Raw genomic sequence first — 13993 nt, forward strand, 5'->3', positions numbered from 1 at the left:
AATATGTCTGTCTGTCTCCTGCGTGGAAAAAAAAACCACACACACATATATATATATATATATATAATATATATATATATATATATATATATATATATATATATATGAAAGAATATTCATATGAGTAAATGTGCCTTTGATTATGCAGAATATCAGTTACAAATGTACGACAGATTCTCAACTAAAATTCCTAATGGTGCTGATCCTTAATAGCAATAACAAATACTATTTAAATAATTTATCCTCCCCGTTTCTCTTTTAAAGTTCCTTAGACAAATAAAGTTGGCTATCTAGACCTGTTGTATTTCGTATATAAACAGATAATTCATATACGGCACAGACTGGATGAAAGTTGGAACTTATGAGTCTATAGAAAACGAAGCTTTCATATCACTTCTCCTTCATATTAGCCGACTCAGTTGAGCATCAGCCATTTACCGGTCTCTTAAAGGTGACCTTGATAGAGACACATAATGTAGAGAGAGACTGGCAGACAAATGTAGAGAGAGGGAGAGAGAGAGATGGGGGAGCAGAAGAGCAGAAGAGCAGAAGAGCAAATGGGCATTAACTCAGTCAGTGAACACGGTGTGTCTTAGTTTCCAGTTGAAAGGAGTTCATATTCCTGTGATTTTACGACCGGACCCTTGAATGGCCTGTGTGTCGGAGTGTTTTTGTGTGAATGCAATAATGCCTTTGGAGCCATCACATAAAAACAATATGAAGCCTTTACCGTTTACAGTCATAGGTCAGCGGCAGAACTCTCGATATGACGACAGTTTGTAGATATAACGGTAATCACACTAGGTCTCCCACAGCCGCCTCCATTCAAAGCATCTCACTTCCGACAAGTCCATAGAACAGGAAGTTGAAATAGGGAGGGTGGAGAATGAGAAGGAGGAAGTAGCTGACGCATATTTTCCAGTGCTTTGTATGAGGTAGGGAGGGGCTGTATTTGGAGTCCAATGCGAACATTGGTCCTCTGGTCACTGCCTCCAATCAGACTGACCACAGCCACTCTCAATAAGGGAAAAAAACAACAACAACGACAAGCAATTAGACCGAATCTCCTGGATATTTTACAGGGTATCATTAATGACAGTCCATAGCTTTCACTCAGATTTTATTACATGGAAAGTAACATTTTCACTGAGCATAAGCCGGTTGTTTTCCACTTACAAAGTAACTTAGTGTTCCGTGTAATTTTAGACCCATGAAAATAAAGCATCTACTTCAGACGGCTCGGCTACTTGCTGGCATTCTCCCTGAGAGCATCTATGGCGAAGCTTCACAGGATTACTGTATCCTGTCTTGAAACAGGAAGCAGTCTAATTGCAGACCACTGCGGATCTGTATGCAAACTGACGGAGCCAAAAATATCCGAGGCCAGGCTGCTCTGGCGAACCAAGAGGGCTTCTTTCACTTTGCCATTCTTTACATCCGAAGCAGCGCTGACGGAGCAGCGGACCTCACCAGCCCACAGTCGCACACGCTGGCCAATAGAAGAGAGACAAGTGAGCGCTATTCTTATCTCACTCTAGTGCTGAGGAATGCCCGCAGGCTATTCAAGAGCTTCAGCATCACACTGCTCACATCACTCTTCTTAAGTTAGTCAAGTGGTACTCAACAGGGACCTAACTTCTCCATTTTTTTCTGGCAGTCTGAAGAGCGATGGGACTGTGTACAAACACTTCCTCACTGAACAAGATACAGGTCTAATGCACATATACTGAGGAGGAGTGTACTGTGACACCATCCAGTATATGTTTGACACTGAGAAAGATGGTCTACAAGGTGTTACGCTACTGCCCAGTGCAACGTGACGCTTGCTGAATATCTGTGTAGACACTCATGGCTGTGGTCAGGCCGACAATGGCTCTGCATCACAAAGTGAGCAGAGGTACTCTCTGTATAATGCTACTCTGTGAAATAAATTCTATCTGGTGTGTGACCTCGCATCAAGAAGACCGGCTAGGACTGAATACAAAGCGCTGCCAGTTGATGTGTCCTTGCATTATGGCAAAAGTCAAGCCACAGCCTGAATGGAAATCACTTCCTCCTCCTTAACTTCTTCTTCCTGTGTGTGTGTGTGTGTGTGTGTGTGAGTAGCCACCTGTGTCATGACCACACACTACGGTAGATAACAGAAGCTTCTGATACACAACCGCTTTTGCCTTTGTTATGCCAGATGATTGAGCAATTAGTTAGCAATTCTAACGCGGATAAAACTTTTAAGAGATTCCGATTGGCACCTCGAGTTCAGAGTTTCCAGCCATTGAGGGTTTGTTACAGTACTTCTCATGGAGCAAAAACTCAACAAGTCAGGTAGTCTTTATTTGAACACTGACTGTCTTGATATACCATGACCTAGATCACTAAGAATTGTCACTCACTCGTCTTATCTAACTTTTATTTCAACCAGTATTGTGAGTCGTTCTTCTTAAACTGTGTGTACAGGTCTTTGTGTTTCACATTCACTGCTTGATGAATACATCTAGATGAGTGATAATGTGGGGTGACCGTCTAACACAGACTGTGTATCTGTATGATCTTGTTTAACAGTAATACGTCACTGTACTCACAGCCTCCGACACATTTTTTTCCTCTGAACTCAGCAAAAGAGATCACTCAAAAACAATGTCCACTGACAGCATATGATAAGGTGTCCAGGTGTTTTTAAGAGTTCATACAGACGTCGACAAACAAATGTATTCTGGGGGGGAAAAGCTAGAGGGCCGCATACAAAGGGTGACTGATACACAACTTTATCACAGAGAACAACCATCCATGGCTGAATTTTTTTTCAACTCAATTAAAAATATTCCTAATTAGAGATTCTAATCACGCTAAGGTAAAATCGTGCTAAACATTTTTTTTTTTTATATCTGGTAAAACATACATTCACAAACCATCAAAATTTGAATTTTTGAGCATTACATGTGATATATAGCACAAGATTTTGCCCCTTAACGTCTCACTAAAAAAGGCCTCATCTAATTCAATTAGGGAAAGGTAAAGGTAAAAAGTGCTTTATTTGTCTTTATACATTGTACAACAAAATTACATAACCAGATGGAGGTTAGTCCTCTGCCTGTCATAACGGTTTCATTTAAAGTGGACTTTAAGCACATCTTTGCAGCATTTTCTTCTCTTTGCTTAACATCATTTTAATTTGTTACAACCAATCATTTTATGGATCCGCTCCAGGTAGATAAGACGCTCTGAAACACACTAGAGGCCTGCTTGAACCATTAAAAAAAAAAGTACTTTAATGATGGAATTAAAGCTCATATTCTTACTCACTGATGGTATTGCCGTGAAATATGCTCATCTGGATATAACAGTTTAAATCACTACCCAGTAATTGCACAATTAACTCTTCAGATTCTAGTCAGTGGAGCAGGTCTAGATGGATCTCTTCACGGTGCCAAGAGTCCTTACTCTCCGTTTTTTTTTTTGATTAAGTAGCAAGTTTTGGACATTTATCTCCCACTCTAATCTAGCTCTTACTGGCCGACACTCGATCCAAGAATCACATCATCACTGTTTGCATGGATACCTTGCCGTGTGCAAGCAACTCTGGGAATGTTTAGCCGATTGTTGCTTTGTCAGCTCTTCCTGGATAAATAAAAGCTTAAACAAAATTACTAGAGAAGTTTGGTGTTTTACTCAGAATGCTGCTGTTGCAGTCCAAATCTTATGTGACAAAGCCTCGGGTGATGTGAAACAAAAGTCTCTCGACCGAGGCAGAGCCAAGGCAGAGCCAAGGCTATCCTCCACCGATAATAGAAACAATTCTACCGAAACTTCTAAACATCTGCTTTAACTTGGGGTGACAATTTTGGTTGGTACAGATGTCTGTCGAAATGCCGGGTAACTTGCTGCTAAGACAGTAGGTATTTTCCATTATATCGCGATATAATAAGGTGCGATTTTCATGCCGAAAACAACAGGGTCGGGCCGACTGAACAGGCTGAAACTGACACGACTAGCATGACATTACAGCACCATCAAGTCGTTGTCTGGAATTATTTTGGTTTTAAAGGAAGATGAAGCTGTACACCATCAGGGCGTAGCACACAGACACATTCATTGTGGGACAACTGGAACATCTGTTTATGTTGTGTCACACTAATATTGTGTCTCGTTGTTGTCCTTTTAGCATAGTAAAATTAATGTTAGCGATATAAAATGGTGCAATGAGCCTGAAGGAGCTGGTCTTCTCTTTGGCTCAGACAACAGCTGCATTCAACAGTATTTCACGGTTTTAGACACAACACTCTCTTCTCTGGCAATAAATAAGCCCAGCCGATGGCAAAGAAGATATTATGCTATACATGTATCTAATATTGTCTTATTATATTATATTTTGAAATCATTCCTTACATTATTTTTAATAATCGCATATTAAATTGTAATCACAATATCTGGGGGAAAAAAATCGCAATTAGATTATCTTCCAAAAATCGTTGAGCCCTATAAGAGAGACACAGAGACGTAGCTGGTCAACCGCTGGGCTGGCAAACTGCAGCAGTGGCAATGTGCTTCCAATGACTGTCAGGAGACCTTAAAGACACTTAGCAGTCAACTATGACAATGGCACCCAATTCAAAAAAAGACAAATCATCCCTCTAGCAGTCAAAAGGGAAAGAAAAATGAAGAGGAGAAAAAAAAGACACCCACTACTAGTCAAAAGTTTGGACACACCTTCTCATTCAATTCAAGGAGGAAATGTGTCCAAACTCTAATATAGTGCAAATAAATACCAAACAGTCGACTAAACGCTGCTGATATAGGGCTAACTATGGGGGAGGAATCTAAATAAAATAAGTTCACATCATTTCCTCAACAGGACCCAAATCAATAGCGATGTTTACTCAAAATATTCTTTTAGTCTTCATTACAGCCAGGCACCTAATCAAATAAATTGATTTACTGACATTACGACTTTCTAACTGACCCAAAGATGAATTAATCCTCTCACAAAGGCAGTTGGCCAAACCCCAATGCTCCAAAGCTGCCTTACATTTGCCAACAAGGAGCAGCTCTAGTGTACTCACATGCAGTAATATACTACTACTATGTATACTGACGTGAACCCACTGGAGGGAACAGAAGTAGCGGAAAATCAAACCACAAGTATTCTACCATTAAGTAGATGTAACGTGTAAAGTGTCTGTCTTTTGGGGGTTTTGTGAATGTCCTGAAAGCAGATGTTTGTCTGTCACTAAGATAAACATCTGCTTGTGTACAGACATTTCTGTGACTGCCTTCCTGTCTAATCTGACTACTTGGCCACAGCTGGATGTATGCAAACAAGCCTGCACACGCAGCTACACTTCCCTCTACAAACATTCATAATTAATTCATGACAAATTTAAATTTAAATTGTAAGGAAACACAATGCAATCTGAACATCAATCCTGATGTATACTCACAAGGTTTATGTGGAGTAATGTAAAACCACAGTTCAATGTCAAGAAGCCAAGTGTTATGACCATAATACAGACTCAACGATTGCTCACATGGACAATTAATGTGGCGTCATAACAAGTACGGTACTGATCAATCTCTGGCTCAGGCTCAGTACAAAGTTTGTAATGTAGAGTGTACCGACAGAAAAAACAAAGGGGTAAAAATATGGAAATGCGACCTACTGAGTATGCAAATATACAGTACAAGCTTACAAAAAAAAAAACTCACAGGGCTGGACAGAGTGGACAGCGTGGAACTGTCAACAACAAATGACTTGTGGCTGCAACACATTTCCTCTTATGTAAAGTACTTGACAGCAAAGGTATTTACTGCTGCAGATGATGAACACTCAAGGTGCATCAGGTGTGGCCTACGGCACGCGGTAATAAAACATGATACTTGTAGTTGGCAATAAGGCAACTCCAGATATGTGATATAAAACAGTAAACTGAATTGGCCTTGAGGCTGAGATAGAATAGTAATTGCTTTCATGAGTGTGCAGGTGTCCATTTCCTTTTAGTGACAACACAAAAACAAGAACAACAACAACAAAAATGTTGAACCGCTTCCAAAACATAACTTGCACTAAAAAAAAAAATACTAAAGGTTGGTTTTAGTGCAAAAAGAGAACACGTACAAATCTAACGCACATAGTCAAAAAGCACAGCACTAACAAGACAGCGACTTCCTTAAATCAAAGCATAGAGCAACAGGCTCACAGTTCAATAGAAATAGCATACACAGCTATTTAATTTTATTGCTACAGATTCAATCAAACTAAGGACTGTACTGAACACGAAAAGACATGTCATACAGCTCAGCAGTGCTGTAGTAGTACATGCACAAAAGGCAGGGATGTGTCCACAAAAAGGCATAGCAACCTTTAGTGTGTGTGTGTGTGTACTTACCATTGTCCACATGTGTGTGTGTGTGTGTACATATCTACATGTGAAAAGGCCCCCGACACAACACCAGGAAGTTTCCTTTAGTGCAAATTCAGAGACGTCTGTGAAGGTTCTCAGTCTCTGTTCTTAACACTGGTTCACTTTGGGTAGGAGCTGCTGTAACGAAAAGTAATTTCCCCCTGGGATCAATAAAGTAATTCTGATTCTGATTCTGAATTCTGATCCAGGTCACCATAATCCAAAGACGTTTAAAAAAGGCAACTGGACTTGTAGAGTTTCTTGAAGATGTTTCGCTGCTCATCCGAGTAGTTTCTTAGAACTGGAGAAGCTACTCTGATAAGTGCCTGATAAGAAGGTTTACAAGTCCAGTTGCCTTTTTTAAACGCCTTCAGGTTCAAATGCAGAGATGATCTGCCCTGAGATTTAATCAGCCTCTTTGCCCTCATGTTCTTTTCATGTGGATGGGCTGTCTCCCACTGTGGCAAGCAGTCACTATGGGGTGTCCACAAGCTTCAATGATCACATGACTCTGATAGACAGTGTTCATTGCAGAGGTCCAGTAAAAGCACCGAATGCCGAATGGAAACGACAGTGTTCTTCCAAAAGTCAACATATGGAACTGAGGTGCCTTAAGCTAAAGACTTTAATGATCCATAAGGGAAACTGCTTGGTGATAGTAGCTTAGTTGTTAGAAAAACATGAGCAGTTATACAGGTGGATAGAGTAGGAAAGTCGTTCTGTAGCGTTCACTGTGGGAGTGGAGCTGAATCAGTCCGCTGTAGGACGAGCTCCTCTAACCCTCTAGTGTTTGACTGGGATACTTTCAGTTGATAGTTGATTATCATCAACACTGGTAAAATCAGAAAGTTCAAGGGACTTCTGGTTTGGATATTTGCTTATTTCAGGTCTAAAACTGCACCTGCAAAGACAGGATTGTCTTTCTATTTAACCTAAACCTAAATTGCTGTGAATAGGCTACATCCGTGTGTAGCACAGTATGGGGTTATGACGTTATGGGCTGTCTGTCCTATAACCTACAGCCCCGTCTCATGCGGTGTATGTCCTCCCACATGATTTCAACCCTACTACCTAGTTGACTTTGTATCTGTAATTTTCATTAACACGTGCTCACCACAATTACCGCCTCTAGCAATACATTTCAAGTGAACAGATTATAAACACATTTATAACTAGAAACACTTAAACACCAGCTTAGACTGGCTCTTAGTTACTCATCACTCATATTTTACTGGTGAGTACTCAGAAGAGTCTGGTGCTTTGGTGAAGACCCCGAAATATCAAGGAGAACAGTGAAGAAGAAGGGAGTAAAGGGTGTTAATGGAAACTAGTGGTTTACTGTCGCTACAACTGGTCCTTCTGCTCTGTGCCACATGAAACATTTCTCACCATCATCTCCTTTATTTAGCGGAGGGACTGAATTCACTGTCCCACAGGAAATCAGCTTCCTTTTTTACTTCAGCTGCAATACAGAGACAGGCGGTCGCCTTTGTCTGGGTGGAAGTTCTTTAGCGGTCTTTATTTAAACATTTATTTAACTTCACATGTTACCCAACACAGCTACACATGCACAGTATCAGACGGCTGGCACTTCTCCTACAAGGATTCACCAAATACACATGAATTTGTACAAATCACGTCTGCTGTACAAGAAGGTCTGGTTTTACTGGCTTTTACAGAAATCAAACATCCAGTTGGCGTTTCTTCTTTTAATAAATGATTATAACACATGATGACTCAATTTAATAAATCACTAAGTCCTAAATCTCATTATGGGCAGCAACGGAGTACAACACTGGAGCAAAGGCCGTGATGAAAATAGCTGTTTAAACAGGTTTTGGTCTACAGCTACATTTTTAACACAAACCTTCACCAGGTCACAAGCTGCCACAGAACTCTGAGAATAAGGAACTGAGCAAGAGGGACAGAAACAAAAATTGCATCCTTTCTCTGCAGTAGATTAAAAAAGTCATGTGTGTCTAATCCATAGCCTTTGACCTCTATTTTTATCCAACTGAATAAAAAATAGAGCGTCGGCGGAGAGGAACTTCTTCCTCCTCAGTCAGTCAAGAGAGACAAGTGGGGAGACCAGAGACCTCCCGTCTGCCTCTCTGACGTAACAAGTGACAGGCTTGGGCTTGCCACTCATGACAGATTACAAAAACTCGGGAGGCAGGAAGTCGAAGAAAGAAAGGAAGAGGGAGAGAGAACCCCCACCCCCTTTGAGCTCTGGGAGGCTGCTGGACTGTAGAAAGCAGAGGGGAGGAAGGGTAGCAGTGACGGCTTATTGTTTAAGCTCCGTGTGCTGCGGTTCCACTGTCAGCGCACACTCATCCAGGCCCGGCTATTTATATCCTCTCAATATCCATGCAGGCGGAGGCAGGCTGCAGTCGTTTTCATCATTGCATACATTACGGAGAAACAGCATTGAAAAGCAAGCCTCCTTGTACTACTTTTCTTACGTGACAATATTTGATGGCGTGTCCAGAACTGTATTATTTAGGTTTTTAGATGCACATGTGGAAAACCACAAGGTTCTTTCCATCAGCTCAGGTTTAGTTGACCAAATACACCACAAGCGTACCTAGCTGCATTTTCATGACACAGATAAAATAACGTGCGGTCAAAAACAAAAGCAGCAACGTAGCCAGTGACGTCCATTATATGTTATGTTTGCGGAATAAAATGATGTGTTTCCATGTTTATGTTCATCCCCAATTACGAGGGCTCCTGCTGCCAGGCGTGCAGAAATTATCTGAAAATACCTGCACCGGATCTTCAAAGGTGTTCCAGAGACCTTACAGTGAAAAACAGAGCTCTGCAAAAATGAAAATGTCCCACCGGAACAGCACAACCGCTACGTAAAAGCATCTCAACACAGAACCTCCACTGGCATTATGGCCTCAAAACAAGACAGCAGTATCAATATTACAGTGAGTTTTGGCTGGTTCCAGGCTGGTAAATGGTGCCTTAGACCACATCCATACATACCAAAATAGTCTTATCTATCTAGAATTTCTACGTAAAGATTGGTCCATTGCAAAACTGCATCAAGTTGTAGAAAGTCTGTAGTACATACTACATACTACCAAGGCCCTGTTTCTGCTACAGAACTCAGCCATAATAATAACAAAAGAAGAAGAGGTGGAGCATGTGCATCATGCACACCATATACAAACATATAGTCCGGATTACAGTCTGTAATCCTTTTTAGCTGATCGTAGTGGTGAAGCAACAGTGTATATTGCCCTAGCCACTCAACAAGAGTCAATATCTAATCCGCCACCATCACAAGTCTGTAGTCGTTATGAGACATCGGGGGCTAAAGGGTCAAAAAGCTGCGGTTCCAGTCACCGGAACATCCGGATCCATTGTGATGGTTAAATGTGCAAGATTTATGTGGTTTCACCCAAAAATCATATCTGTGTACATGTGACCTTAGAGTCATAGTTGTGTTTTCATCTGTGGTGTTTCCGTTCTCTTGAACAGATGCTAATGGCTATAAGGGCAACACTGCTGAAGATATTTCAACATGTATAGCAAGTAATGTACAATTAGTTGTTTTTTTCTTTCATATGTCAAGTTAACTAATATTAAAGACTTGAATAAAAGTTTGTCTTTCAATGGTGACCAAAAGGCCAAATCGAAAATATAATGATGATCAAAAACAAATCTATAGATGCGCTGTCAAAATGAACGTGTTAATGCAGATTAATCCATCTGGTTAAAATCAGGTTTTACAAGGGTTCTGCACCTTACCTCTCAAGACGCACTGTAAGGCTCCATCAAGAAGCACAGTAATGTCAAAAATTCAAACAATGTAAACAAATTAGTTGGTCTTAGTAGCTGGCTGACAGAGGAGTAACAGGGCCACATTAATGTGGAGAAATGTTCGTTTAAAGTAAGAGACAATGAGTCGCTAACTTATTCTGTTGAAACTGATAAAGGTGCTTAATAAACACATTAAGTGCATATATATTCCCTTATTTCTTTTTCTTATTTCTGTTTGCTCATGATACAAGATTAATATAGATTAAAAATGAATTCTATTTAATCGTGATTAATCGAAATTAACCCGTGGTAACCCTGTGATTAATCTGATAAATGTTAATGGTTTGACAGCACTACCATAGATTAATTGATTAACTGAAAGAACAATCAACAGAAAAATCAATTACTCAATCACTCGGCATCGAGTCATATTCTCAACAAAACAGTTTAAAGTGCTCACCTGGTCACATACATATTCAATAAATTCTCTTTGGGCATTACACTGGGCTAATCTCAAGAGATTGAAAATGCATCTGCAGACTAGTTTTAGAATAAACGCTGCCAGACACGAAGAACCCAACAAATGAATTTTGCTCTTTAATCTGACTACGAATACAGTCACAAGTCACACCAGCCCTTTCATTTAATACCTACCAGCCAACACAATCCTCACAAAATAAGATGCAATGTCCTTGAAAATGACATGGCACAGTCTTTACCACATGGGTTTAGCAATAGGGTGAAACAAACTGAGGAAGAAAAACAAGCTCACAAGTGCTCTGTGTGTGTGTGTGTGTGTGTGGGTGTGTGGGTGTGTCGGGGCAAATAAACAGACCTCCATCCATCTATTGATTAGTTAATAGGAGATGGAATAGAAAGCTTACTGGAAATGTTATGCATGTGTTTGCGCTAAAATGCAGAGTGGAACAGAAGGGCAGGATGACAGGGCTACTCCAGCCTGAGCGCAGTAAGACATGTGGAGCCAGATAATTGTAGGACTCTCCTAAATTGGTGATGGGAGGTTTGGGGTTCAGACTGACGGCCAGACGGGTCAGTATTCTGGTCCATATAATACTGATATACTCTTTGATTCCAAGTACATATGCATAAATGCTCTTCTGGCGTGGCCTTACGCATGTTGTGCTTTGCATGTGCATACAGACAAAAGTGGCTTCAAACATCCTAGGGGGGCGAGGGAATGATTGTGAAGGAAAGGGGGACACCGCCTGCTGCTTTCATTGCCTCTCCTCTTCCTTTGATGGCAAACTATGACAACTCCTTCATTCAGAGCAGAGGAAGAGATGAGGAGGCAAAGCACAGGGATGGAGACACAAAGAATTTCATTAGAAGCAGCCACAGCAGGGTGCTGGTACAATACAGCAGCAGCATTAGCGGTAACTGCAGCCTCAAATCTCTTTAATAAAAAAAGCATTCAGCAGCAGCAGCACCGATACTATGGAGAAAAATAAGACTCTGTGGACTCAAAAGAAGGGAGCGAGGGTGGAGGAAGACGGTAGGGTAGCCAGACAGGGTGAAACTAAATTCAAAAATTCACATTGCAAGTGACAAAGGGATACCATTATGGCTCAGAAGGAAGATTATACAGATTACCTGCACAGTAAGCAATCCCAAATTGAGAAAAAAAAATGCATTTAGTATTTGCAGACTAAAAAAAAAAAAAGGTAGACACAGTCAACACTGTGATTGTGTTGATTGAACTTACGTAAGAAATAAGTCACTGGGTTGTGACAAAAGACAGACAGCAATCAAAACAGAGTGAAAAGAAGTCAAGATATATGAAACACATAATATTTGAAGACATTTGGACACACAGAAAGCGAGAAAGGGATGATATAAAATCATACAGTGAAGGATGCTCACAGATGGAGGACAAAGATCCAGGGAGCAAGGACATAGCAAAAGAGGAGGAGTCAGGGGAGTGTAGAGGAGCGCTGGGTGTAGATGTCAGGGGATGGAGGGCGCCGTTGAAGACTGCCTGGTTTCTCGCTGGAGGACTGTATGTGCCGGTCCTTAATATTAACAGCAGTCATCTGTCGGTTCCAATGCCCACCATGAATAATAGAGTCTCCACCCAGTTATACCAGCACTTTGAATTATTAATTCACAACCACAGACTTGCATTAGTGCACACTGCGGGGGCACTCTTCACCGTGGGGTACAGGCACATTTGCCTGCTCAGGCTGAACCACATGTGTGCACTCGCACACACCTGCATATTCACACACTGACACAAAGTCAAATTACTGTTCTCCCCGAAGCATCGAGCAGGTCGCTCCCCAGAAAACTCCACTGACGCTGAACTGCTGATGCGTTCTGGGAAACAACTAATACAGGTTCTTTAGAGAGAAAAAAAAAAGAATTATTGCTATTATTGGATTTCAGAATCGATGATTAATAATCATGGGATTATTCAAGCAACAGCATAAAGGTCTGTGTAACAGAGAAAAAGACAATATACTGAGAAACAAGAACAGTATTCAGCTTCCTTTCTCAACCACTCCCTTCAAACTATCCAGAAGAATAACCAGTTAATAACTATTCCCATTTCAGCCACAATAGCATAACCCAAGAGACAATATTAACTAGGTCACTGGTTTCTTTTCATAGGCTAGGTTAGGAAATTTAGCCTAATTAGACGAAAGAAGAACTGTCAGTAGTACATCAGCACACAATGCTGCGTTAAACATCGTGCCAAGCAGAAAGCAAAGCATATATCACCACTTCTTACCATTTGTATGGTTGTGTGCCGTAAGTAGAATTTAAGTCACATCAAATCACATTATAGCTACAGCTAAAATCCACATGCAACCACAGCGACGTACTCGTAGACAGCTCTTACTACCCAGCGTTGCATCAGCTGTTATGTGTACCTTACAGAGACAGATTCCCTTACACCTCACACATCTTTTGATCAAAGGAGAAAACAACTCTGCATCCCCACACGGAGAGCCAGCCAACACAAGCTGCCAAACCATTGTCAGGCAAGAAAACACAATGTAACAGAAGGAGAAGCCCAGAGAGAATACATTTATACAGACCAAAAAAAAACAAAAAAAAAAAAAACCCACACACACACAGCTGTGTTTAAGTGGTGGAGTGTGTTACAGTATGTCTTCCACACAGTGGTGTGTACGTGCTTAAAAAATGCATTTGGGCAGCGCATGCCAAGTCTGTTTCACCTGCACAGGAGGACATAGGGTGATGAGGTGATGGCGTGGGTGAGAAAACCCATGTAGACAGTGAGGTGCCCAAGGAGCATCACAGAGGACAGAGGACAGACGGCTCTGCTAATGCAGAGCCAATGTTTGCAGAAGCAGCAAGCAGCAAATCCAGCTCGCGGAGAGCAGGGCTCAGGGATCTCTTTAGTAAATTCCTGAAAGCCTGACACACACTGCACGCAATGATAACCCCGTTCACTCTCACAGTCGAGGGACAGGTATACGGGCTTCAAGAGAAACCTTTCGGTAATCCGCAGCTACATTTGAAGTATACTGGAGGCCATACTGCACAGCACACCGTGTTTACTCTATTCAACTTTACACATTAACTAACTGGAAGATTTGCGTCACCAGGAGCTGCTCCAAAATACAAGAAAAATACAAAGGAACAAAAAGCCACATTTGTAGATCTGAAGCCTCAGTTAACGTGTCTTCTTACATCTAAAAATTGTCAGTGTCTACCTGAAAAACATACGAATAGATATGGCCACACACTTCAGGATTGGTCCTGGGACATTGTTTCACAAGTGAATAGGAACAAAAGTGCACTTTAAAACTGCAATAAAATCACAGTGACAACACGTAGCA

At 41.1% G+C, this 13993-nt stretch overlaps 1 protein-coding gene across 1 annotated transcript in view; it reads right to left on the reverse strand.

Moving 5' to 3' along the window:
* LOC125005792 (tyrosine-protein kinase CSK) overlaps nt 1–13993 on the reverse strand; it is a 41619-nt gene that overhangs the window by 18897 nt on the left and 8729 nt on the right. The gene's annotated exons all lie outside the window — the stretch shown is intronic.

Source organism: Mugil cephalus, chromosome 3 (genome assembly GCF_022458985.1).
Source record: "Mugil cephalus isolate CIBA_MC_2020 chromosome 3, CIBA_Mcephalus_1.1, whole genome shotgun sequence".
Classification (NCBI taxonomy): domain Eukaryota; kingdom Metazoa; phylum Chordata; class Actinopteri; order Mugiliformes; family Mugilidae; genus Mugil; species Mugil cephalus.